Source organism: Ranitomeya imitator, chromosome 5 (assembly GCF_032444005.1).
Source record: "Ranitomeya imitator isolate aRanImi1 chromosome 5, aRanImi1.pri, whole genome shotgun sequence".
Classification (NCBI taxonomy): domain Eukaryota; kingdom Metazoa; phylum Chordata; class Amphibia; order Anura; family Dendrobatidae; genus Ranitomeya; species Ranitomeya imitator.
In genome coordinates, this window is record NC_091286.1 from 108804005 (window position 1) to 108824787 (window position 20783).

A 20783-nucleotide genomic window follows, 5' to 3' on the forward strand; every position below is an offset into this window, starting at 1 on the left:
CAACAGCCCATCTTCCACAGGATGCTCCGTTCTCAGTTCTATGCTGCTGACAGAGCATCACCTGTTCCGTTGCCCAGAAGAAGGCCATCCATGGCTACAATATGCAAATGAGGGCCTCTTCCCAGCAACCCCAGGGTTCAGTCTCCCACCGAAACCCCACCCACCCATTACTTTATTCTGTTGTTGAACCCAATTAAGGAAGCCCCAGCAAGCTGGAGCATGCAAAAATTGCCACAAAACTCAGTTTTGCTCCTCTCCACGGAAATCTTTAGTAAAAGGCGAAAGATTTTTACGTTCTGAAGAGAAGCCAGAGTATATTGGGCAAAGGCCTCCTCCTGACCTACCACCATGGCAGCAGCCCTCACTTGGCCCGGGGAGAGCACCTAGAAGTGGGTTCGTGGTTTGGTGATGGAAAAACAAAAACGGCAACAGCCCATCTTCCACAGGATGCTCCGTTCTCAGTTCTATGCTGCTGACAGAGCATCACCTGTTCCGTTGCCCGGAAGAAGGCCATCCATGGCTACAATATGCAAATGAGGGCCTTTTCCCAGGAACCCCAGGGTTCAGTCTCCCACCGAAACCCCACCCACCCATTCCTTTATTCTGTTGTTGAACCCAATTAAGAAAGCCCCAGCAAGCTGGAGCATGCAAAAATTGCCACAAAACTCAGTTTTGCTCCTCTCCACGGAAATCTTTAGTAAAAGGCGAAAGATTTTTACGTTCTGAAGAGAAGCCAGAATATACTGGGCAAGGGCCTCCTCCTGACCTACCACCATGGCAGCAGCCCTCACTTGGCCCGGGGACAGCACCTAGAAGTGGGTTCGTGGTTTGGTGATGGAAAAACAAAAACGGCAACAGCCCATCTTCCACAGGCTGCTCCGTTCTCAGTTCGATGCTGCTGACAGAGCATCACCTGTTCCATTGCCCGGAAGAAGGCCATCCATGGCTACAATATGCAAATGAGGGCCTCTTCCCAGCAACCCCAGGGTTCAGTCTCCCACCGAAACCCCACCCACCCATTACATTATTCTGTTGTTGAACCCAATTAACGAAGCCCCAGCAAGCTGGAGCATGCAAAAATTGCCACAAAACTCAGTTTTGCTCCTCTCCACGGAAATCTTTAGTAAAAGGCGAAAGATTTTTACGTTCTGAAGAGAAGCCAGAGTATACTGGGCAAGGGCCTCCTCCTGACCTACCACCATGGCAGCAGCCCTCACTTGGCCCGGGGAGAGCACCTAGAAGTGGGTTCGTGGTTTGGTGATGGAAAAACAAAAACGGCAACAGCCCATCTTCCACAGGATGCTCCGTTCTCAGTTCTATGCTGCTGACAGAGCATCACCTGTTCCGTTGCCCGGAAGAAGGCCATCTATGGCTACAATATGCAAATGAGGGCCTTTTCCCAGGAACCCCAGGGTTCAGTCTCCCACCGAAACCCCACCCACCCATTCCTTTATTCTGTTGTTGAACCCAATTAAGAAAGCCCCAGCAAGCTGGAGCATGCAAAAATTGCCACAAAACTCAGTTTTGCTCCTCTCCACGGAAATCTTTAGTAAAAGACGAAAGATTTTTACATTCTGAAGAGAAGCCAGAGTATACTGTGCAAAGGCCTCCTCCTGACCTACCACCATGGCAGCAGCCCTCACTTGGCCCGGGGAGAGCACCTAGAAGTGGGTTCGTGGTTTGGTGATGGAAAAAAAAAAACGGCAACAGCCCATCTTCCATAGGATGCTCCGTTCTCAGTTCTATGCTGCTGACAGAGCATCACCTGTTCCGTTGCCCGGAAGAAGGCCATCTATGGCTACAATATGCAAATGAGGGCCTTTTCCCAGGAACCCCAGGGTTCAGTCTCCCACCGAAACCCCACCCACCCACCCATTCCTTTATTCTGTTGTTGAACCCAATTAAGAAAGCCCCAGCAAGCTGGAGCATGCAAAAATTGCCACAAAACTCAATTTTGCTCCTCTCCACGGAAATCTTTAGTAAAAGGAGAAAGATTTTTACATTCTGAAGAGAAGCCAGAGTATACTGTGCAAAGGCCTCCTCCTGACCTACCACCATGGCAGCAGCCCTCACTTGGCCCGGGGAGAGCACCTAGAAGTGGGTTCGTGGTTTGGTGATGGAAAAAAAAAAACGGCAACAGCCCATCTTCCATAGGATGCTCCGTTCTCAGTTCTATGCTGCTGACAGAGCATCACCTGTTCCGTTGCCCGGAAGAAGGCCATCTATGGCTACAATATGCAAATGAGGGCCTTTTCCCAGGAACCCCAGGGTTCAGTCTCCCACCGAAACCCCACCCACCCATTACTTTATTCTGTTGTTGAACCCAATTAAGAAAGCCCCAGCAAGCTGGAGCATGCAAAAATTGCCACAAAACTCAGTTTTGCTCCTCTCCACGGAAATCTTTAGTAAAAGACGAAAGATTTTTACATTCTGAAGAGAAGCCAGAGTATACTGTGCAAAGGCCTCCTCCTGACCTACCACCATGGCAGCAGCCCTCACTTGGCCCGGGGAGAGCACCTAGAAGTGGGTTCGTGGTTTGCTGATGGAAAAACAAAAACGGCAACAGCCCATCTTCCACAGGCTGCTCCGTTCTCAGTTCTATGCTGCTGACAGAGCATCACCTGTTCCGTTGCCCGGAAGAAGGCCATCCATGGCTACAATATGCAAATGAGGACCTCTTCCCAGCAACCCCAGGGTTCAGTCTCCCACCGAAACCCCACCCACCCATTACTTTATTCTGTTGTTGAACCCAATTAAGGAAGCCCCAGCAAGCTGGAGCATGCAAAAATTGCCACAAAACTCAGTTTTGCTCCTCTCCACGGAAATCTTTAGTAAAAGGCGAAAGATTTTTACGTTCTGAAGAGAAGCCAGAGTATACTGGGCAAAGGCCTCCTCCTGACCTACCACCATGGCAGCAGCCCTCACTTGGCCCGGGGAGAGCACCTAGAAGTGGGTTCGTGGTTTGGTGATGGAAAAACAAAAACGGCAACAGCCCATCTTCCACAGGATGCTCCGTTCTCAGTTCTATGCTGCTGACAGAGCATCACCTGTTCCGTTGCCCGGAAGAAGGCCATCCATGGCTACAATATGCAAATGAGGGCCTTTTCCCAGGAACCCCAGGGTTCAGTCTCCCACCGAAACCCCACCCACCCATTCCTTTATTCTGTTGTTGAACCCAATTAAGAAAGCCCCAGCAAGCTGGAGCATGCAAAAATTGCCACAAAACTCAGTTTTGCTCCTCTCCACGGAAATCTTTAGTAAAAGGCGAAATATTTTTACATTCTGAAGAGAAGCCAGAGTATACTGTGCAAAGGCCTCCTCCTGACCTACCACCATGGCAGCAGCCCTCACTTGGCCCGGGGAGAGCACCTAGAAGTGGGTTCGTGGTTTGGTGATGGAAAAAAAAAACGGCAACAGCCCATCTTCCATAGGATGCTCCGTTCTCAGTTCTATGCTGCTGACAGAGCATCACCTGTTCCGTTGCCCGGAAGAAGGCCATCTATGGCTACAATATGCAAATGAGGGCCTTTTCCCAGAAACCCCAGGGTTCAGTCTCCCACCGAAACCCCACCCACCCATTCCTTTATTCTGTTGTTGAACCCAATTAAGAAAGCCCCAGCAAGCTGGAGCATGCAAAAATTGCCACAAAACTCAGTTTTGCTCCTCTCCACGGAAATCTTTAGTAAAAGGCGAAAGATTTTTACGTGCTGAAGAGAAGCCAGAGTATACTGGGCAAAGGCCTCCTCCTGACCTACCACCATGGCAGCAGCCCTCACTTGGCCCGGGGAGAGCACCTAGAAGTGGGTTCGTGGTTTGGTGATGGAAAAACAAAAACGGCAACAGCCCATCTTCCACAGGATGCTCCGTTCTCAGTTCTATGCTGCTGACAGAGCATCACCTGTTCTGTTGCCCGGAAGAAGGCCATCCATGGCTACAATATGCAAATGAGGGCCTTTTCCCAGGAACCCCAGGGTTCAGTCTCCCACCGAAACCCCACCCACCCATTCCTTTATTCTGTTGTTGAACCCAATTAAGAAAGCCCCAGCAAGCTGGAGCATGCAAAAACTGCCACAAAACTCAGTTTTGCTCCTCTCCACGGAAATCTTTAGTAAAAGGCGAAAGATTTTTACGTTCTGAAGAGAAGCCAGAATATTCTGGGCAAGGGCCTCCTCCTGACCTACCACCATGGCAGCAGCCCTCACTTGGCCCGGGGACAGCACCTAGAAGTGGGTTCGTGGTTTGGTGATGGAAAAACAAAAACGGCAACAGCCCATCTTCCACAGGCTGCTCCGTTCTCAGTTCGATGCTGCTGACAGAGCATCACCTGTTCCGTTGCCCGGAAGAAGGCCATCCATGGCTACAATATGCAAATGAGGGCCTCTTCCCCGCAACCCCAGGGTTCAGTCTCCCACCGAAACCCCACCCACCCATTACTTTATTCTGTTGTTGAACCCAATTAACGAAGCCCCAGCAAGCTGGAGCATGCAAAAATTGCCACAAAACTCAGTTTTGCTCCTCTCCACGGAAATCTTTAGTAAAAGGCGAAAGATTTTTACGTTCTGAAGAGAAGCCTGAGTATACAGAGCAAGGGCCTCCTCCTGACCTACCACCATGGCAGCAGCCCTCACTTGGCCCGGGGAGAGCAACTAGAAGTGGGTTCGTGGTTTGGTGATGGAAAAACAAAAACGGCAACAGCCCATCTTCCACAGGCTGCTTCGTTCTCAGTTCTATGCTGCTGACAGAGCATCACCTGTTCCATTGCCCGGAAGAAGGCCATCCATGGCTACAATATGCAAATGAGGGCCTCTTCCCCGCAACCCCAGGGTTCAGTCTCCCACCGAAACCCCACCCACCCATTACTTTATTCTGTTGTTGAACCCAATTAACGAAGCCCCAGCAAGCTGGAGCATGCAAAAATTGCCACAAAACTCAGTTTTGCTCCTCTCCACGGAAATCTTTAGTAAAAGGCGAAAGATTTTTACGTTCTGAAGAGAAGCCAGAGTATACTGGGCAAGTGCCTCCTCCTGACCTACCACCATGGCAGCAGCCCTCACTTGGCCCGGGGAGAGCACCTAGAAGTGGGTTCGTGGTTTGGTGATGGAAAAACAAAAACGGCAACAGCCCATCTTCCACAGGATGCTCCGTTCTCAGTTCTATGCTGCTGACAGAGCATCACCTGTTCCGTTGCCCGGAAGAAGGCCATCCATGGCTACAATATGCAAATGAGGGCGTTTTCCCAGGAACCCCAGGGTTCAGTCTCCCACCGAAACCCCACCCACCCATTCCTTTATTCTGTTGTTGAACCCAATTAAGAAAGCCCCAGCAAGCTGGAGCATGCAAAAATTGCCACAAAACTCAGTTTTGCTCCTCTCCACGGAAATCTTTAGTAAAAGGCGAAAGATTTTTACATTCTGAAGAGAAGCCAGAGTATACTGTGCAAAGGCCTCCTCCTGACCTACCACCATGGCAGCAGTCCTCACTTGGCCCGGGGAGAGCACCTAGAAGTGGGTTCGTGGTTTGGTGATGGAAAAAAAAAAACGGCAACAGCCCATCTTCCACAGGATGCTCCGTTCTCAGTTCTATGCTGCTGACAGAGCATCACCTGTTCCGTTGCCTGGAAGAAGGCCATCCATGGCTACAATATGCAAATGAGGGCCTCTTCCCAGCAACCCCAGGGTTCAGTCTCCCACCGAAACCCCACCCACCCATTACTTTATTCTGTTGTTGAACCCAATTAAGGAAGCCCCAGCAAGCTGGAGCATGCAAAAATTGCCACAAAACTCAGTTTTGCTCCTCTCCACGGAAATCTTTAGTAAAAGGCGAAAGATTTTTACGTTCTGAAGAGAAGCCAGAGTATACTGGGCAAAGGCCTCCTCCTGACCTACCACCATGGCAGCAGCCCTCACTTGGCCCGGGGAGAGCACCTAGAAGTGGGTTCGTGGTTTGGTGATGGAAAAACAAAAACGGCAACAGCCCATCTTCCACAGGATGCTCCGTTCTCAGTTCTATGCTGCTGACAGAGCATCACCTGTTCTGTTGCCCGGAAGAAGGCCATCCATGGCTACAATATGCAAATGAGGGCCTTTTCCCAGGAACCCCTGGGTTCAGTCTCCCACCGAAACCCCACCCACCCATTCCTTTATTCTGTTGTTGAACCCAATTAAGAAAGCCCCAGCAAGCTGGAGCATGCAAAAATTGCCACAAAACTCAGTTTTGCTCCTCTCCACGGAAATCTTTAGTAAAAGGCGAAAGATTTTTACGTTCTGAAGAGAAGCCAGAATATACTGGGCAAGGGCCTCCTCCTGACCTACCACCATGGCAGCAGCCCTCACTTGGCCCGGGGACAGCACCTAGAAGTGGGTTCGTGGTTTGGTGATGGAAAAAAAAAAACGGCAACAGCCCATCTTCCATAGGATGCTCCGTTCTCAGTTCTATGCTGCTGACAGAGCATCACCTGTTCCGTTGCCCGGAAGAAGGCCATCTATGGCTACAATATGCAAATGAGGGCCTTTTCCCAGGAACCCCAGGGTTCAGTCTCCCACCGAAACCCCACCCACCCATTCCTTTATTCTGTTGTTGAACCCAATTAAGAAAGCCCCAGCAAGCTGGAGCATGCAAAAATTGCCACAAAACTCAGTTTTGCTCCTCTCCACGGAAATCTTTAGTAAAAGACGAAAGATTTTTACATTCTGAAGAGAAGCCAGAGTATACTGTGCAAAGGCCTCCTCCTGACCTACCACCATGGCAGCAGCCCTCACTTGGCCCGGGGAGAGCACCTAGAAGTGGGTTCGTGGTTTGCTGATGGAAAAACAAAAACGGCAACAGCCCATCTTCCACAGGCTGCTCCGTTCTCAGTTCTATGCTGCTGACAGAGCATCACCTGTTCCGTTGCCCGGAAGAAGGCCATCCATGGCTACAATATGCAAATGAGGGCCTCTTCCCAGCAACCCCAGGGTTCAGTCTCCCACCGAAACCCCACCCACCCATTACTTTATTCTGTTGTTGAACCCAATTAAGGAAGCCCCAGCAAGCTGGAGCATGCAAAAATTGCCACAAAACTCAGTTTTGCTCCTCTCCACGGAAATCTTTAGTAAAAGGCGAAAGATTTTTACGTTCTGAAGAGAAGCCAGAGTATACTGGGCAAAGGCCTCCTCCTGACCTACCACCATGGCAGCAGCCCTCACTTGGCCCGGGGAGAGCACCTAGAAGTGGGTTCGTGGTTTGGTGATGGAAAAACAAAAACGGCAACAGCCCATCTTCCACAGGATGCTCCGTTCTCAGTTCTATGCTGCTGACAGAGCATCACCTGTTCCGTTGCCCGGAAGAAGGCCATCCATGGCTACAATATGCAAATGAGGGCCTTTTCCCAGGAACCCCAGGGTTCAGTCTCCCACCGAAACCCCACCCACCCATTCCTTTATTCTGTTGTTGAACCCAATTAAGAAAGCCCCAGCAAGCTGGAGCATGCAAAAATTGCCACAAAACTCAGTTTTGCTCCTCTCCACGGAAATCTTTAGTAAAAGGCGAAAGATTTTTACATTCTGAAGAGAAGCCAGAGTATACTGTGCAAAGGCCTCCTCCTGACCTACCACCATGGCAGCAGCCCTCACTTGGCCCGGGGAGAGCACCTAGAAGTGGGTTCGTGGTTTGGTGATGGAAAAAAAAAACGGCAACAGCCCATCTTCCATAGGATGCTCCGTTCTCAGTTCTATGCTGCTGACAGAGCATCACCTGTTCCGTTGCCCGGAAGAAGGCCATCTATGGCTACAATATGCAAATGAGGGCCTTTTCCCAGGAACCCCAGGGTTCAGTCTCCCACCGAAACCCCACCCACCCATTCCTTTATTCTGTTGTTGAACCCAATTAAGAAAGCCCCAGCAAGCTGGAGCATGCAAAAATTGCCACAAAACTCAGTTTTGCTCCTCTCCACGGAAATCTTTAGTAAAAGGCGAAAGATTTTTACGTGCTGAAGAGAAGCCAGAGTATACTGGGCAAAGGCCTCCTCCTGACCTACCACCATGGCAGCAGCCCTCACTTGGCCCGGGGAGAGCACCTAGAAGTGGGTTCGTGGTTTGGTGATGGAAAAACAAAAACGGCAACAGCCCATCTTCCACAGGATGCTCCGTTCTCAGTTCTATGCTGCTGACAGAGCATCACCTGTTCCGTTGCCCGGAAGAAGGCCATCCATGGCTACAATATGCAAATGAGGGCCTTTTCCCAGGAACCCCAGGGTTCAGTCTCCCACCGAAACCCCACCCACCCATTCCTTTATTCTGTTGTTGAACCCAATTAAGAAAGCCCCAGCAAGCTGGAGCATGCAAAAATTGCCACAAAACTCAGTTTTGCTCCTCTCCACGGAAATCTTTAGTAAAAGGCGAAAGATTTTTACGTTCTGAAGAGAAGCCAGAATATTCTGGGCAAGGGCCTCCTCCTGACCTACCACCATGGCAGCAGCCCTCACTTGGCCCGGGGACAGCACCTAGAAGTGGGTTCGTGGTTTGGTGATGGAAAAACAAAAACGGCAACAGCCCATCTTCCACAGGCTGCTCCGTTCTCAGTTCGATGCTGCTGACAGAGCATCACCTGTTCCGTTGCCCGGAAGAAGGCCATCCATGGCTACAATATGCAAATGAGGGCCTCTTCCCCGCAACCCCAGGGTTCAGTCTCCCACCGAAACCCCACCCACCCATTACTTTATTCTGTTGTTGAACCCAATTAACGAAGCCCCAGCAAGCTGGAGCATGCAAAAATTGCCACAAAACTCAGTTTTGCTCCTCTCCACGGAAATCTTTAGTAAAAGGCGAAAGATTTTTACGTTCTGAAGAGAAGCCTGAGTATACAGAGCAAGGGTCTCCTCCTGACCTACCACCATGGCAGCAGCCCTCACTTGGCCCGGGGAGAGCAACTAGAAGTGGGTTCGTGGTTTGGTGATGGAAAAACAAAAACGGCAACAGCCCATCTTCCACAGGCTGCTTCGTTCTCAGTTCTATGCTGCTGACAGAGCATCACCTGTTCCATTGCCCGGAAGAAGGCCATCCATGGCTACAATATGCAAATGAGGGCCTCTTCCCCGCAACCCCAGGGTTCAGTCTCCCACCGAAACCCCACCCACCCATTACTTTATTCTGTTGTTGAACCCAATTAACGAAGCCCCAGCAAGCTGGAGCATGCAAAAATTGCCACAAAACTCAGTTTTGCTCCTCTCCACGGAAATCTTTAGTAAAAGGCGAAAGATTTTTACGTTCTGAAGAGAAGCCAGAGTATACTGGGCAAGTGCCTCCTCCTGACCTACCACCATGGCAGCAGCCCTCACTTGGCCCGGGGAGAGCACCTAGAAGTGGGTTCGTGGTTTGGTGATGGAAAAACAAAAACGGCAACAGCCCATCTTCCACAGGATGCTCCGTTCTCAGTTCTATGCTGCTGACAGAGCATCACCTGTTCCGTTACCCGGAAGAAGGCCATCCATGGCTACAATATGCAAATGAGGGCCTTTTCCCAGGAACCCCAGGGTTCAGTCTCCCACCGAAACCCCACCCACCCATTCCTTTATTCTGTTGTTGAACCCAATTAAGAAAGCCCCAGCAAGCTGGAGCATGCAAAAATTGCCACAAAACTCAGTTTTGCTCCTCTCCACGGAAATCTTTAGTAAAAGGCGAAAGATTTTTACATTCTGAAGAGAAGCCAGAGTATACTGTGCAAAGGCCTCCTCCTGACCTACCACCATGGCAGCAGTCCTCACTTGGCCCGGGGAGAGCACCTAGAAGTGGGTTCGTGGTTTGGTGATGGAAAAAAAAAAACGGCAACAGCCCATCTTCCACAGGATGCTCCGTTCTCAGTTCTATGCTGCTGACAGAGCATCACCTGTTCCGTTGCCCGGAAGAAGGCCATCCATGGCTACAATATGCAAATGAGGGCCTCTTCCCAGCAACCCCAGGGTTCAGTCTCCCACCGAAACCCCACCCACCCATTACTTTATTCTGTTGTTGAACCCAATTAAGGAAGCCCCAGCAAGCTGGAGCATGCAAAAATTGCCACAAAACTCAGTTTTGCTCCTCTCCACGGAAATCTTTAGTAAAAGGCGAAAGATTTTTACGTTCTGAAGAGAAGCCAGAGTATACTGGGCAAAGGCCTCCTCCTGACCTACCACCATGGCAGCAGCCCTCACTTGGCCCGGGGAGAGCACCTAGAAGTGGGTTCGTGGTTTGGTGATGGAAAAACAAAAACGGCAACAGCCCATCTTCCACAGGATGCTCCGTTCTCAGTTCTATGCTGCTGACAGAGCATCACCTGTTCTGTTGCCCGGAAGAAGGCCATCCATGGCTACAATATGCAAATGAGGGCCTTTTCCCAGGAACCCCAGGGTTCAGTCTCCCACCGAAACCCCACCCACCCATTCCTTTATTCTGTTGTTGAACCCAATTAAGAAAGCCCCAGCAAGCTGGAGCATGCAAAAATTGCCACAAAACTCAGTTTTGCTCCTCTCCACGGAAATCTTTAGTAAAAGGCGAAAGATTTTTACGTTCTGAAGAGAAGCCAGAATATACTGGGCAAGGGCCTCCTCCTGACCTACCACCATGGCAGCAGCCCTCACTTGGCCCGGGGACAGCACCTAGAAGTGGGTTCGTGGTTTGGTGATGGAAAAACAAAAACGGCAACAGCCCATCTTCCACAGGCTGCTCCGTTCTCAGTTCGATGCTGCTGACAGAGCATCACCTGTTCCGTTGCCCGGAAGAAGGCCATCCATGGCTACAATATGCAAATGAGGGCCTCTTCCCCGCAACCCCAGGGTTCAGTCTCCCACCGAAACCCCACCCACCCATTACTTTATTCTGTTGTTGAACCAAATTAACGAAGCCCCAGCAAGCTGGAGCATGCAAAAATTGCCACAAAACTCAGTTTTGCTCCTCTCCACGGAAATCTTTAGTAAAAGGCGAAAGATTTTTACGTTCTGAAGAGAAGCCAGAGTATACTGGGCAAGGGCCTCCTCCTGACCTACCACCATGGCAGCAGCCCTCACTTGGCCCGGGGAGAGCACCTAGAAGTGGGTTCGTGGTTTGGTGATGGAAAAACAAAAACGGCAACAGCCCATCTTCCACAGGCTGCTCCGTTCTCAGTTCTATGCTGCTGACAGAGCATCACCTGTTCCGTTGCCCGGAAGAAGGCCATCCATGGCTACAATATGCAAATGAGGGCCTCTTCCCAGCAACCCCAGGGTTCAGTCTCCCCCCCGAAACCCCACCCACCCATTACTTTATTCTGTTGTTGAACCCAATTAAGGAAGCCCCAGCAAGCTGGAGCATGCAAAAATTGCCACAAAACTCAGTTTTGCTCCTCTCCATGGAAATCTTTAGTAAAAGGCGAAAGATTTTTACGTTCTGAAGAGAAGCCAGAGTATACTGGGCAAAGGCCTCCTCCTTACCTACCACCATGGCAGCAGCCCTCACTTGGCCCGGGGAGAGCACCTAGAAGTGGGTTCGTGGTTTGGTGATGGAAAAACAAAAACGGCAACAGCCCATCTTCCACAGGATGCTCTGTTCTCAGTTCTATGCTGCTGACAGAGCATCACCTGTTCCGTTGCCCGGAAGAAGGCCATCCATGGCTACAATATGCAAATGAGGGCCTTTTCCCAGGAACCCCAGGGTTCAGTCTCCCACCGAAACCCCACCCACCCATTCCTTTATTCTGTTGTTGAACCCAATTAAGAAAGCCCCAGCAAGCTGGAGCATGCAAAAATTGCCACAAAACTCAGTTTTGCTCCTCTCCACGGAAATCTTTAGTAAAAGGCGAAAGATTTTTACGTTCTGAAGAGAAGCCAGAATATACTGGGCAAGGGCCTCCTCCTGACCTACCACCATGGCAGCAGCCCTCACTTGGCCCGGGGACAGCACCTAGAAGTGGGTTCGTGGTTTGGTGATGGAAAAACAAAAACGGCAACAGCCCATCTTCCACAGGCTGCTCCGTTCTCAGTTCTATGCTGCTGACAGAGCATCACCTGTTCCGTTGCCCGGAAGAAGGCCATCCATGGCTACAATATGCAAATGAGTGCCTCTTCCCAGCAACCCCAGGGTTCAGTCTCCCACCGAAACCCCACCCACCCATTACTTTATTCTGTTGTTGAACCCAATTAAGAAAGCCCCAGCAAGCTGGAGCATGCAAAAATTGCCACAAAACTCAGTTTTGCTCCTCTCCACGGAAATCTTTAGTAAAAGGCGAAAGATTTTTACGTTCTGAAGAGAAGCCAGAGTATACTGGGCAAAGGCCTCCTCCTGACCTACCACCATGGCAGCAGCCCTCACTTGGCCCGGGGAGAGCACCTAGAAGTGGGTTCGTGGTTTGGTGATGGAAAAACAAAAACGGCAACAGCCCATCTTCCACAGGATGCTCCGTTCTCAGTTCTATGCTGCTGACAGAGCATCACCTGTTCCGTTGCCCGGAAGAAGGCCATCCATGGCTACAATATGCAAATGAGGGCCTTTTCCCAGGAACCCCAGGGTTCAGTCTCCCACCGAAACCCCACCCACCCATTCCTTTATTCTGTTGTTGAACCCAATTAAGAAAGCCCCAGCAAGCTGGAGCATGCAAAAATTGCCACAAAACTCAGTTTTGCTCCTCTCCACGGAAATCTTTAGTAAAAGGCGAAAGATTTTTACGTTCTGAAGAGAAGCCAGAATATACTGGGCAAGGGCCTCCTCCTGACCTACCACCATGGCAGCAGCCCTCACTTGGCCCGGGGACAGCACCTAGAAGTGGGTTCGTGGTTTGGTGATGGAAAAACAAAAACGGCAACAGCCCATCTTCCACAGGCTGCTCCGTTCTCAGTTCTATGCTGCTGACAGAGCATCACCTGTTCCGTTGCCCGGAAGAAGGCCATCCATGGCTACAATATGCAAATGAGGGCCTCTTCCCAGCAACCCCAGGGTTCAGTCTCCCACCGAAACCCCACCCACCCATTACTTTATTCTGTTGTTGAACCCAATTAAGGAAGCCCCAGCAAGCTGGAGCATGCAAAAATTGCCACAAAACTCAGTTTTGCTCCTCTCCACGGAAATCTTTAGTAAAAGGCGAAAGATTTTTACGTTCTGAAGAGAAGCCAGAGTATACTGGGCAAAGGCCTCCTCCTTACCTACCACCATGGCAGCAGCCCTCACTTGGCCCGGGGAGAGCACCTAGAAGTGGGTTCGTGGTTTGGTGATGGAAAAACAAAAACGGCAACAGCCCATCCTCCACAGGATGCTCCGTTCTCAGTTCTATGCTGCTGACAGAGCATCACCTGTTCCGTTGCCCGGAAGAAGGCCATCCATGGCTACAATATGCAAATGAGGGCCTTTTCCCAGGAACCCCAGGGTTCAGTCTCCCACCGAAACCCCACCCACCCATTCCTTTATTCTGTTGTTGAACCCAATTAAGAAAGCCCCAGCAAGCTGGAGCATGCAAAAATTGCCACAAAACTCAGTTTTGCTCCTCTCCACGGAAATCTTTAGTAAAAGGCGAAAGATTTTTACGTTCTGAAGAGAAGCCAGAATATACTGGGCAAGGGCCTCCTCCTGACCTACCACCATGGCAGCAGCCCTCACTTGGCCCGGGGACAGCACCTAGAAGTGGGTTCGTGGTATGGTGATGGAAAAACAAAACGGCAACAGCCATCTTCCACAGGCTGCTCCGTTCTCAGTTCTATGCTGCTGACAGAGCATCACCTGTTCCGTTGCCCGGAAGAAGGCCATCCATGGCTACAATATGCAAATGAGGGCCTTTTCCCAGGAACCCCAGGGTTCAGTCTCCCACCGAAACCCCACCCACCCACCCATTACTTTATTCTGTTGTTGAACCCAATTAACGAAGCCCCAGCAAGCTGGAGCATGCAAAAATTGCCACAAAACTCAGTTTTGCTCCTCTCCACGGAAATCTTTAGTAAAAGGCGAAAGATTTTTACGTTCTGAAGAGAAGCCTGAGTATACAGAGCAAGGGCCTCCTCCTGACCTACCACCATGGCAGCAGCCCTCACTTGGCCCGGGGAGAGCAACTAGAAGTGGGTTCGTGGTTTGGTGATGGAAAAACAAAAACGGCAACAGCCCATCTTCCACAGGCTGCTTCGTTCTCAGTTCTATGCTGCTGACAGAGCATCACCTGTTCCATTGCCCGGAAGAAGGCCATCCATGGCTACAATATGCAAATGAGGGCCTCTTCCCCGCAACCCCAGGGTTCAGTCTCCCACCGAAACCCCACCCACCCATTACTTTATTCTGTTGTTGAACCCAATTAACGAAGCCCCAGCAAGCTGGAGCATGCAAAAATTGCCACAAAACTCAGTTTTGCTCCTCTCCACGGAAATCTTTAGTAAAAGGCGAAAGATTTTTACGTTCTGAAGAGAAGCCAGAGTATACTGGGCAAGGGCCTCCTCCTGACCTACCACCATGGCAGCAGCCCTCACTTGGCCCGGGGAGAGCACCTAGAAGTGGGTTCGTGGTTTGGTGATGGAAAAACAAAAACGGCAACAGCCCATCTTCCACAGGATGCTCCGTTCTCAGTTCTATGCTGCTGACAGAGCATCACCTGTTCCGTTGCCCGGAAGAAGGCCATCCATGGCTACAATATGCAAATGAGGGCCTTTTCCCAGGAACCCCAGGGTTCAGTCTCCCACCGAAACCCCACCCACCCATTCCTTTATTCTGTTGTTGAACCCAATTAAGAAAGCCCCAGCAAGCTGGAGCATGCAAAAATTGCCACAAAACTCAGTTTTGCTCCTCTCCACGGAAATCTTTAGTAAAAGGCGAAAGATTTTTACATTCTGAAGAGAAGCCAGAGTATACTGTGCAAAGGCCTCCTCCTGACCTACCACCATGGCAGCAGCCCTCACTTGGCCCGGGGAGAGCACCTAGAAGTGGGTTCGTGGTTTGGTGATGGAAAAACAAAAACGGCAACAGCCCATCTTCCACAGGCTGCTCCGTTCTCAGTTCTATGCTGCTGACAGTGCATCACCTGTTCCGTTGCCCGGAAGAAGGCCATCCATGGCTACAATATGCAAATGAGGGCCTCTTCCCAGCAACCCCAGGGTTCAGTCTCCCACCGAAACCCCACCCACCCATTACTTTATTCTGTTGTTGAACCCAATTAAGGAAGCCCCAGCAAGCTGGAGCATGCAAAAATTGCCACAAAACTCAGTTTTGCTCCTCTCCACGGAAATCTTTAGTAAAAGGCGAAAGATTTTTACGTTCTGAAGAGAAGCCAGATTATACTGGGCAAAGGCCTCCTCCTGACCTACCACCATGGCAGCAGCCCTCACTTGGCCCGGGGAGAGCACCTAGAAGTGGGTTCGTGGTTTGGTGATGGAAAAACAAAAACGGCAACAGCCCATCTTCCACAGGATGCTCCGTTCTCAGTTCTATGCTGCTGACAGAGCATCACCTGTTCCGTTGCCCGGAAGAAGGCCATCCATGGCTACAATATGCAAATGAGGGCCTTTTCCCAGGAACCCCAGGGTTCAGTCTCCCACCGAAACCCCACCCACCCATTCCTTTATTCTGTTGTTGAACCCAATTAAGAAAGCCCCAGCAAGCTGGAGCATGCAAAAATTGCCACAAAACTCAGTTTTGCTCCTCTCCACGGAAATCTTTAGTAAAAGGCGAAAGATTTTTACATTCTGAAAAGAAGCCAGAGTATACTGTGCAAAGGCCTCCTCCTGACCTACCACCATGGCAGCAGCCCTCACTTGGCCCGGGGAGAGCACCTTGAAGTGGGTTCATGGTTTGGTGATGGAAAAAAAAAAACGGCAACAGCCCATCTTCCATAGGATGCTCCGTTCTCAGTTCTATGCTGCTGACAGAGCATCACCTGTTCCGTTGCCCGGAAGAAGGCCATCTATGGCTACAATATGCAAATGAGGGCCTTTTCCCAGGAACCCCAGGGTTCAGTCTCCCACCGAAACCCCACCCACCCATTCCTTTATTCTGTTGTTGAACCCAATTAAGAAAGCCCCAGCAAGCTGGAGCATGCAAAAATTGCCACAAAACTCAGTTTTGCTCCTCTCCACGGAAATCTTTAGTAAAAGGCGAAAGATTTTTACATTCTGAAGAGAAGCCAGAGTATACTGTGCAAAGGCCTCCTCCTGACCTACCACCATGGCAGCAGCCCTCACTTGGCCCGGGGACAGCACCTAGAAGTGGGTTCGTGGTTTGGTGATGGAAAAACAAAAACGGCAACAGCCCATCTTCCACAGGCTGCTCCGTTCTCAGTTCGATGCTGCTGACAGAGCATCACCTGTTCCGTTGCCCGGAAGAAGGCCATCCATGGCTACAATATGCAAATGAGGGCCTCTTCCCCGCAACCCCAGGGTTCAGTCTCCCACCGAAACCCCACCCACCCATTACTTTATTCTGTTGTTGAACCCAATTAACGAAGCCCCAGCAAGCTGGAGCATGCAAAAATTGCCACAAAACTCAGTTTTGCTCCTCTCCACGGAAATCTTTAGTAAAAGGCGAAAGATTTTTACGTTCTGAAGAGAAGCCTGAGTATACAGAGCAAGGGCCTCCTCCTGACCTACCACCATGGCAGCAGCCCTCACTTGGCCCGGGGAGAGCAACTAGAAGTGGGTTCGTGGTTTGGTGATGGAAAAACAAAAACGGCAACAGCCCATCTTCCACAGGCTGCTTCGTTCTCAGTTCTATGCTGCTGACAGAGCATCACCTGTTCCATTGCCCGGAAGAAGGCCATCCATGGCTACAATATGCAAATGAGGGCCTTTTCCCAGGAACCCCAGGGTTCAGTCTCCCACCGAAACCCCACCCACCCATTCCTTTATTCTGTTGTTGAACCCAATTAAGAAAGCCTCAGCAAGCTGGAGCATGCAAAAATTGCCACAAAACTCAGTTTTGCTCCTCTCCATGGAAATCTTTAGTAAAAGGCAAAAGATTTTTACGTTCTGAAGAGAAGCCAGAATATACTGGGCAAGGGCCTCCTCCTGACCTACCACCATGGCAGCAGCCCTCACTTGGCCCGGGGACAGCACCTAGAAGTGGGTTCGTGGTTTGGTGATGGAAAAACAAAAACGGCAACAGCCCATCTTCCACAGGCTGCTCCGTTCTCAGTTCTATGCTGCTGACAGAGCATCACCTGTTCCGTTGCCCGGAAGAAGGCCATCCATGGCTACAATATGCAAATGAGGGCCTCTTCCCAGCAACCCCAGGGTTCAGTCTCCCACCGAAACCCCACCCACCCATTACTTTATTCTGTTGTTGAACCCAATTAAGGAAGCCCCAGCAAGCTGGAGCATGCAAAAATTGCCACAAAACTCAGTTTTGCTCCTCTCCACGGAAATCTTTAGTAAAAGGCGAAAGATTTTTACGTTCTGAAGAGAAGCCAAATTATACTGGGCAAAGGCCTCCTCCTGACCTACCACCATGGCAGCAGCCCTCACTTGGCCCGGGGAGAGCACCTAGAAGTGGGTTCGTGGTTTGGTGATGGAAAAACAAAAACGGCAACAGCCCATCTTCCACAGGATGCTCCGTTCTCAGTTCTATGCTGCTGACAGAGCATCACCTGTTCCGTTGCCCGGAAGAAGGCCATCCATGGCTACAATATGCAAATGAGGGCCTTTTCCCAGGAACCCCAGGGTTCAGTCTCCCACCGAAACCCCACCCACCCATTCCTTTATTCTGTTGTTGAACCCAATTAAGAAAGCCCCAGCAAGCTGGAGCATGCAAAAATTGCCACAAAACTCAGTTTTGCTCCTCTCCACGGAAATCTTTAGTAAAAGGCGAAAGATTTTTACGTTCTGAAGAGAAGCCAGAACATACTGGGCAAGGGCCTCCTCCTGACCTACCACCATGGCAGCAGCCCTCACTTGGCCCGGGGAGAGCACCTAGAAGTGGGTTCGTGGTTTGGTGATGGAAAAACAAAAACGGCAACAGCCCATCTTCCACAGGATGCTCCGTTCTCAGTTCTATGCTGCTGACAGAGCATCACCTGTTCCGTTGCCCGGAAGAAGGCCATCCATGGCTACAATATGCAAATGAGGGCCTTTTCCCAGGAACCCCAGGGTTCAGTCTCCCACCGAAACCCCACCCACCCATTCCTTTTTTCTGTTGTTGAACCCAATTAAGAAAGCCCCAGCAAGCTGGAGCATGCAAAAATTGCCACAAAACTCAGTTTTGCTCCTCTCCACGGAAATCTTTAGTAAAAGGCGAAAGATTTTTACGTTCTGAAGAGAAGCCAGAATATACTGGGCAAGGGCCTCCTCCTGACCTACCACCATGGCAGCAGCCCTCACTTGGCCCGGGGACAGCACCTAGAAGTGGGTTCGTGGTTTGGTGATGGAAAAACAAAAACGGCAACAGCCCATCTTCCACAGGCTGCTCCGTTCTCAGTTCGATGCTGCTGACAGAGCATCACCTGTTCCGTTGCCCGGAAGAAGGCCATCCATGGCTACAATATGCAAATGAGGGCCTCTTCCCCGCAACCCCAGGGTTCAGTCTCCCACCGAAACCCCACCCACCCATTACTTTATTCTGTTGTTGAACCCAATTAAGGAAGCCCCAGCAAGCTGGAGCATGCAAAAATTGCCACAAAACTCAGTTTTGCTCCTCTCCACGGAAATCTTTAGTAAAAGGCGAAAGATTTTTACGTTCTGAAGAGAAGCCTGAGTACACAGAACAAGGGCCTCCTCCTGACCTACCACCATGGCAGCAGCCCTCACTTGGCCCGGGGAGAGCAACTAGAAGTGGGTTCGTGGTTTGGTGATGGAAAAACAAAAACGGCAACAGCCCATCTTCCACAGGCTGCTTCGTTCTCAGTTCTATGCTGCTGACAGAGCATCACCTGTTCCATTGCCCGGAAGAAGGCCATCCATGGCTACAATATGCAAATGAGGGCCTCTTCCCCGCAACCCCAGGGTTCAGTCTCCCACCGAAACCCCACCCACCCATTACTTTATTCTGTTGTTGAACCCAATTAACGAAGCCCCAGCAAGCTGGAGCATGCAAAAATTGCCACAAAACTCAGTTTTGCTCCTCTCCACGGAAATCTTTAGTAAAAGGCGAAAGATTTTTACGTTCTGAAGAGAAGCCAGAGCATACTGGGCAAGGGCCTCCTCCTGACCTACCACCATGGCAGCAGCCCTCACTTGGCCCGGGGAGAGCACCTAGAAGTGGGTTCGTGGTTTGGTGATGGAAAAACAAAAACGGCAACAGCCCATCTTCCACAGGATGCTCCGTTCTCAGTTCTATGCTGCTGACAGAGCATCACCTGTTCCGTTGCCCGGAAGAAGGCCATCCATGGCTACAATATGCAAATGAGGGCCTTTTCCCAGGAACCCCAGGGTTCAGTCTCCCACCGAAACCCCACCCACCCATTCCTTTATTCTGTTGTTGAACCCAATTAAGAAAGCCCCAGCAAGCTGGAGCATGCAAAAATTGCAACAAAACTCAGTTTTGCTCCTCTCCACGGAAATCTTTAGTAAAAGGCGAAAGATTTTTACATTCTGAAGAGAAGCCAGAGTATACTGTGCAAAGGCCTCCTCCTGACCTACCACCATGGCAGCAGCCCTCACTTGGCCCGGGGAGAGCACCTAGAAGTGGGTTCGTGGTTTGGTGATGGAAAAAAAAAAACGGCAACAGCCCATCTTCCATAGGATGCTCCGTTCTCAGTTCTATGCTGCTGACAGAGCATCACCTGTTCCGTTGCCCGGAAGAAGGCCATCTATGGCTACAATATGCAAATGAGGGCCTTTTCCCCAGGAACCCCAGGGTTCAGTCTCCCACCGAAACCCCACCCACCCATTCCTTTATTCTGTTGTTGAACCCAATTAAGAAAGCCCCAGCAAGCTGGAGCATGCAAAAATTGCCACAAAACTCAGTTTTGCTCCTCTCCACGGAAATCTTTAGTAAAAGGCGAAAGATTTTTACATTCTGAAGAGAAGCCAGAGTATACTGTGCAAAGGCCTCCTCCTGACCTACCACCATGGCAGCAGCCCTCACTTGGCCCGGGGAGAGCACCTAGAAGTGGGTTCGTGGTTTGGTGATGGAAAAACAAAAACGGCAACAGCCCATCTTCCACAGGCTGCTCCGTTCTCAGTTCTATGCTGCTGACAGAGCATCACCTGTTCCGTTGCCCGGAAGAAGGCCATCCATGGCTACAATATGCAAATGAGGGCGTCTTCCCAGCAACCCCAGGGTTCAGTCTCCCACCGAAACCCCACCCACCCATTACTTTATTCTGTTGTTGAACCCAATTAAGGAAGCCCCAGCAAGCTGGAGCATGCAAAAATTGCCACAAAACTCAGTTTTGCTCCTCTCCACGGAAATCTTTAGTAAAAGGCGAAAGATTTTTACGTTCTGAAGAGAAGCCAGAGTATACTGGGCAAAGGCCTCCTCCTGACCTACCACCATGGCAGCAGCCCTCACTTGGCCCGGGGAGAGCAACTAGAAGTGGGTTCGTGGTTTGGTGATGGAAAAACAAAAACGGCAACAGCCCATCTTCCACAGGATGCTCCGTTCTCAGTTCTATGCTGCTGACAGAGCATCACCTGTTCCGTTGCCCGGAAGAAGGCCATCCATGGCTACAATATGCAAATGAGGGCCTTTTCCCAGGAACCCCAGGGTTCAGTCTCCCACCGAAACCCCACCCACCCATTCCTTTATTCTGTTGTTGAACCCAATTAAGAAAGCCCCAGCAAGCTGGAGCATGCAAAAATTGCCACAAAACTCAGTTTTGCTCCTCTCCACGGAAATCTTTAGTAAAAGGCGAAAGATTTTTACATTCTGAAGAGAAGCCAGAGTATACTGTGCAAAGGC

The 20783-nt window shown here is 50.5% G+C and overlaps 49 non-coding genes across 49 annotated transcripts; all 49 read right to left on the reverse strand.

Annotated features, from left to right (window-relative positions):
• Positions 1-200: 200 nt before the first annotated feature.
• LOC138639965 (U5 spliceosomal RNA) lies at positions 201-316 on the reverse strand. The gene has a single exon (XR_011313488.1). It is a non-coding gene; the product is annotated as a U5 spliceosomal RNA (small nuclear RNA).
• A 310-nt stretch (positions 317-626) lies between these two features.
• On the reverse strand, positions 627-742 carry LOC138639141 (U5 spliceosomal RNA). Its single transcript, XR_011312739.1, has one exon. It is a non-coding gene; the product is annotated as a U5 spliceosomal RNA (small nuclear RNA).
• A 310-nt stretch (positions 743-1052) lies between these two features.
• LOC138639966 (U5 spliceosomal RNA) lies at positions 1053-1168 on the reverse strand. Its single transcript, XR_011313489.1, has one exon. It is a non-coding gene; the product is annotated as a U5 spliceosomal RNA (small nuclear RNA).
• Positions 1169-1478: 310 nt separating this feature from the next.
• LOC138639510 (U5 spliceosomal RNA) lies at positions 1479-1594 on the reverse strand. Its single transcript, XR_011313091.1, has one exon. It is a non-coding gene; the product is annotated as a U5 spliceosomal RNA (small nuclear RNA).
• Positions 1595-1908: 314 nt separating this feature from the next.
• LOC138639554 (U5 spliceosomal RNA) lies at positions 1909-2024 on the reverse strand. The gene has a single exon (XR_011313132.1). It is a non-coding gene; the product is annotated as a U5 spliceosomal RNA (small nuclear RNA).
• Positions 2025-2334: 310 nt separating this feature from the next.
• Positions 2335-2450, reverse strand: LOC138639511 (U5 spliceosomal RNA). Its single transcript, XR_011313092.1, has one exon. It is a non-coding gene; the product is annotated as a U5 spliceosomal RNA (small nuclear RNA).
• Positions 2451-2760: 310 nt separating this feature from the next.
• On the reverse strand, positions 2761-2876 carry LOC138639967 (U5 spliceosomal RNA). The gene has a single exon (XR_011313490.1). It is a non-coding gene; the product is annotated as a U5 spliceosomal RNA (small nuclear RNA).
• Positions 2877-3186: 310 nt separating this feature from the next.
• LOC138639607 (U5 spliceosomal RNA) lies at positions 3187-3302 on the reverse strand. The gene has a single exon (XR_011313183.1). It is a non-coding gene; the product is annotated as a U5 spliceosomal RNA (small nuclear RNA).
• Positions 3303-3611: 309 nt separating this feature from the next.
• On the reverse strand, positions 3612-3727 carry LOC138640088 (U5 spliceosomal RNA). The gene has a single exon (XR_011313608.1). It is a non-coding gene; the product is annotated as a U5 spliceosomal RNA (small nuclear RNA).
• A 310-nt stretch (positions 3728-4037) lies between these two features.
• LOC138639404 (U5 spliceosomal RNA) lies at positions 4038-4153 on the reverse strand. Its single transcript, XR_011312989.1, has one exon. It is a non-coding gene; the product is annotated as a U5 spliceosomal RNA (small nuclear RNA).
• Positions 4154-4463: 310 nt separating this feature from the next.
• On the reverse strand, positions 4464-4579 carry LOC138640046 (U5 spliceosomal RNA). Its single transcript, XR_011313567.1, has one exon. It is a non-coding gene; the product is annotated as a U5 spliceosomal RNA (small nuclear RNA).
• Positions 4580-4889: 310 nt separating this feature from the next.
• On the reverse strand, positions 4890-5005 carry LOC138639968 (U5 spliceosomal RNA). Its single transcript, XR_011313491.1, has one exon. It is a non-coding gene; the product is annotated as a U5 spliceosomal RNA (small nuclear RNA).
• Positions 5006-5315: 310 nt separating this feature from the next.
• On the reverse strand, positions 5316-5431 carry LOC138640265 (U5 spliceosomal RNA). The gene has a single exon (XR_011313764.1). It is a non-coding gene; the product is annotated as a U5 spliceosomal RNA (small nuclear RNA).
• Positions 5432-5741: 310 nt separating this feature from the next.
• LOC138639969 (U5 spliceosomal RNA) lies at positions 5742-5857 on the reverse strand. Its single transcript, XR_011313492.1, has one exon. It is a non-coding gene; the product is annotated as a U5 spliceosomal RNA (small nuclear RNA).
• Positions 5858-6167: 310 nt separating this feature from the next.
• On the reverse strand, positions 6168-6283 carry LOC138639142 (U5 spliceosomal RNA). The gene has a single exon (XR_011312740.1). It is a non-coding gene; the product is annotated as a U5 spliceosomal RNA (small nuclear RNA).
• Positions 6284-6593: 310 nt separating this feature from the next.
• Positions 6594-6709, reverse strand: LOC138639512 (U5 spliceosomal RNA). Its single transcript, XR_011313093.1, has one exon. It is a non-coding gene; the product is annotated as a U5 spliceosomal RNA (small nuclear RNA).
• Positions 6710-7019: 310 nt separating this feature from the next.
• On the reverse strand, positions 7020-7135 carry LOC138639970 (U5 spliceosomal RNA). Its single transcript, XR_011313493.1, has one exon. It is a non-coding gene; the product is annotated as a U5 spliceosomal RNA (small nuclear RNA).
• A 310-nt stretch (positions 7136-7445) lies between these two features.
• On the reverse strand, positions 7446-7561 carry LOC138640266 (U5 spliceosomal RNA). Its single transcript, XR_011313765.1, has one exon. It is a non-coding gene; the product is annotated as a U5 spliceosomal RNA (small nuclear RNA).
• A 309-nt stretch (positions 7562-7870) lies between these two features.
• On the reverse strand, positions 7871-7986 carry LOC138640089 (U5 spliceosomal RNA). The gene has a single exon (XR_011313609.1). It is a non-coding gene; the product is annotated as a U5 spliceosomal RNA (small nuclear RNA).
• A 310-nt stretch (positions 7987-8296) lies between these two features.
• On the reverse strand, positions 8297-8412 carry LOC138639143 (U5 spliceosomal RNA). Its single transcript, XR_011312741.1, has one exon. It is a non-coding gene; the product is annotated as a U5 spliceosomal RNA (small nuclear RNA).
• Positions 8413-8722: 310 nt separating this feature from the next.
• Positions 8723-8838, reverse strand: LOC138640047 (U5 spliceosomal RNA). Its single transcript, XR_011313568.1, has one exon. It is a non-coding gene; the product is annotated as a U5 spliceosomal RNA (small nuclear RNA).
• Positions 8839-9148: 310 nt separating this feature from the next.
• Positions 9149-9264, reverse strand: LOC138639971 (U5 spliceosomal RNA). The gene has a single exon (XR_011313494.1). It is a non-coding gene; the product is annotated as a U5 spliceosomal RNA (small nuclear RNA).
• A 310-nt stretch (positions 9265-9574) lies between these two features.
• LOC138640267 (U5 spliceosomal RNA) lies at positions 9575-9690 on the reverse strand. The gene has a single exon (XR_011313766.1). It is a non-coding gene; the product is annotated as a U5 spliceosomal RNA (small nuclear RNA).
• Positions 9691-10000: 310 nt separating this feature from the next.
• LOC138639972 (U5 spliceosomal RNA) lies at positions 10001-10116 on the reverse strand. Its single transcript, XR_011313495.1, has one exon. It is a non-coding gene; the product is annotated as a U5 spliceosomal RNA (small nuclear RNA).
• Positions 10117-10426: 310 nt separating this feature from the next.
• Positions 10427-10542, reverse strand: LOC138639144 (U5 spliceosomal RNA). Its single transcript, XR_011312742.1, has one exon. It is a non-coding gene; the product is annotated as a U5 spliceosomal RNA (small nuclear RNA).
• A 310-nt stretch (positions 10543-10852) lies between these two features.
• On the reverse strand, positions 10853-10968 carry LOC138639973 (U5 spliceosomal RNA). The gene has a single exon (XR_011313496.1). It is a non-coding gene; the product is annotated as a U5 spliceosomal RNA (small nuclear RNA).
• A 311-nt stretch (positions 10969-11279) lies between these two features.
• Positions 11280-11395, reverse strand: LOC138639323 (U5 spliceosomal RNA). The gene has a single exon (XR_011312911.1). It is a non-coding gene; the product is annotated as a U5 spliceosomal RNA (small nuclear RNA).
• Positions 11396-11705: 310 nt separating this feature from the next.
• Positions 11706-11821, reverse strand: LOC138639145 (U5 spliceosomal RNA). Its single transcript, XR_011312743.1, has one exon. It is a non-coding gene; the product is annotated as a U5 spliceosomal RNA (small nuclear RNA).
• A 310-nt stretch (positions 11822-12131) lies between these two features.
• On the reverse strand, positions 12132-12247 carry LOC138639974 (U5 spliceosomal RNA). The gene has a single exon (XR_011313497.1). It is a non-coding gene; the product is annotated as a U5 spliceosomal RNA (small nuclear RNA).
• Positions 12248-12557: 310 nt separating this feature from the next.
• LOC138639146 (U5 spliceosomal RNA) lies at positions 12558-12673 on the reverse strand. The gene has a single exon (XR_011312744.1). It is a non-coding gene; the product is annotated as a U5 spliceosomal RNA (small nuclear RNA).
• Positions 12674-12983: 310 nt separating this feature from the next.
• Positions 12984-13099, reverse strand: LOC138639975 (U5 spliceosomal RNA). Its single transcript, XR_011313498.1, has one exon. It is a non-coding gene; the product is annotated as a U5 spliceosomal RNA (small nuclear RNA).
• Positions 13100-13409: 310 nt separating this feature from the next.
• LOC138639148 (U5 spliceosomal RNA) lies at positions 13410-13525 on the reverse strand. Its single transcript, XR_011312746.1, has one exon. It is a non-coding gene; the product is annotated as a U5 spliceosomal RNA (small nuclear RNA).
• A 312-nt stretch (positions 13526-13837) lies between these two features.
• On the reverse strand, positions 13838-13953 carry LOC138640048 (U5 spliceosomal RNA). Its single transcript, XR_011313569.1, has one exon. It is a non-coding gene; the product is annotated as a U5 spliceosomal RNA (small nuclear RNA).
• Positions 13954-14263: 310 nt separating this feature from the next.
• On the reverse strand, positions 14264-14379 carry LOC138639976 (U5 spliceosomal RNA). The gene has a single exon (XR_011313499.1). It is a non-coding gene; the product is annotated as a U5 spliceosomal RNA (small nuclear RNA).
• Positions 14380-14689: 310 nt separating this feature from the next.
• Positions 14690-14805, reverse strand: LOC138640268 (U5 spliceosomal RNA). Its single transcript, XR_011313767.1, has one exon. It is a non-coding gene; the product is annotated as a U5 spliceosomal RNA (small nuclear RNA).
• Positions 14806-15115: 310 nt separating this feature from the next.
• LOC138639422 (U5 spliceosomal RNA) lies at positions 15116-15231 on the reverse strand. The gene has a single exon (XR_011313007.1). It is a non-coding gene; the product is annotated as a U5 spliceosomal RNA (small nuclear RNA).
• Positions 15232-15541: 310 nt separating this feature from the next.
• On the reverse strand, positions 15542-15657 carry LOC138639315 (U5 spliceosomal RNA). Its single transcript, XR_011312903.1, has one exon. It is a non-coding gene; the product is annotated as a U5 spliceosomal RNA (small nuclear RNA).
• A 310-nt stretch (positions 15658-15967) lies between these two features.
• Positions 15968-16083, reverse strand: LOC138640269 (U5 spliceosomal RNA). Its single transcript, XR_011313768.1, has one exon. It is a non-coding gene; the product is annotated as a U5 spliceosomal RNA (small nuclear RNA).
• Positions 16084-16393: 310 nt separating this feature from the next.
• On the reverse strand, positions 16394-16509 carry LOC138640049 (U5 spliceosomal RNA). Its single transcript, XR_011313570.1, has one exon. It is a non-coding gene; the product is annotated as a U5 spliceosomal RNA (small nuclear RNA).
• Positions 16510-16819: 310 nt separating this feature from the next.
• On the reverse strand, positions 16820-16935 carry LOC138639710 (U5 spliceosomal RNA). The gene has a single exon (XR_011313280.1). It is a non-coding gene; the product is annotated as a U5 spliceosomal RNA (small nuclear RNA).
• A 310-nt stretch (positions 16936-17245) lies between these two features.
• On the reverse strand, positions 17246-17361 carry LOC138639519 (U5 spliceosomal RNA). Its single transcript, XR_011313099.1, has one exon. It is a non-coding gene; the product is annotated as a U5 spliceosomal RNA (small nuclear RNA).
• A 310-nt stretch (positions 17362-17671) lies between these two features.
• Positions 17672-17787, reverse strand: LOC138639366 (U5 spliceosomal RNA). The gene has a single exon (XR_011312952.1). It is a non-coding gene; the product is annotated as a U5 spliceosomal RNA (small nuclear RNA).
• Positions 17788-18097: 310 nt separating this feature from the next.
• On the reverse strand, positions 18098-18213 carry LOC138639150 (U5 spliceosomal RNA). Its single transcript, XR_011312747.1, has one exon. It is a non-coding gene; the product is annotated as a U5 spliceosomal RNA (small nuclear RNA).
• A 310-nt stretch (positions 18214-18523) lies between these two features.
• Positions 18524-18639, reverse strand: LOC138640130 (U5 spliceosomal RNA). The gene has a single exon (XR_011313646.1). It is a non-coding gene; the product is annotated as a U5 spliceosomal RNA (small nuclear RNA).
• Positions 18640-18949: 310 nt separating this feature from the next.
• Positions 18950-19065, reverse strand: LOC138640116 (U5 spliceosomal RNA). Its single transcript, XR_011313634.1, has one exon. It is a non-coding gene; the product is annotated as a U5 spliceosomal RNA (small nuclear RNA).
• A 310-nt stretch (positions 19066-19375) lies between these two features.
• Positions 19376-19491, reverse strand: LOC138640110 (U5 spliceosomal RNA). Its single transcript, XR_011313628.1, has one exon. It is a non-coding gene; the product is annotated as a U5 spliceosomal RNA (small nuclear RNA).
• A 311-nt stretch (positions 19492-19802) lies between these two features.
• Positions 19803-19918, reverse strand: LOC138640270 (U5 spliceosomal RNA). The gene has a single exon (XR_011313769.1). It is a non-coding gene; the product is annotated as a U5 spliceosomal RNA (small nuclear RNA).
• A 310-nt stretch (positions 19919-20228) lies between these two features.
• LOC138639977 (U5 spliceosomal RNA) lies at positions 20229-20344 on the reverse strand. The gene has a single exon (XR_011313500.1). It is a non-coding gene; the product is annotated as a U5 spliceosomal RNA (small nuclear RNA).
• Positions 20345-20654: 310 nt separating this feature from the next.
• Positions 20655-20770, reverse strand: LOC138640272 (U5 spliceosomal RNA). Its single transcript, XR_011313771.1, has one exon. It is a non-coding gene; the product is annotated as a U5 spliceosomal RNA (small nuclear RNA).
• Between the last annotated feature and the right edge of the window lie 13 nt (positions 20771-20783).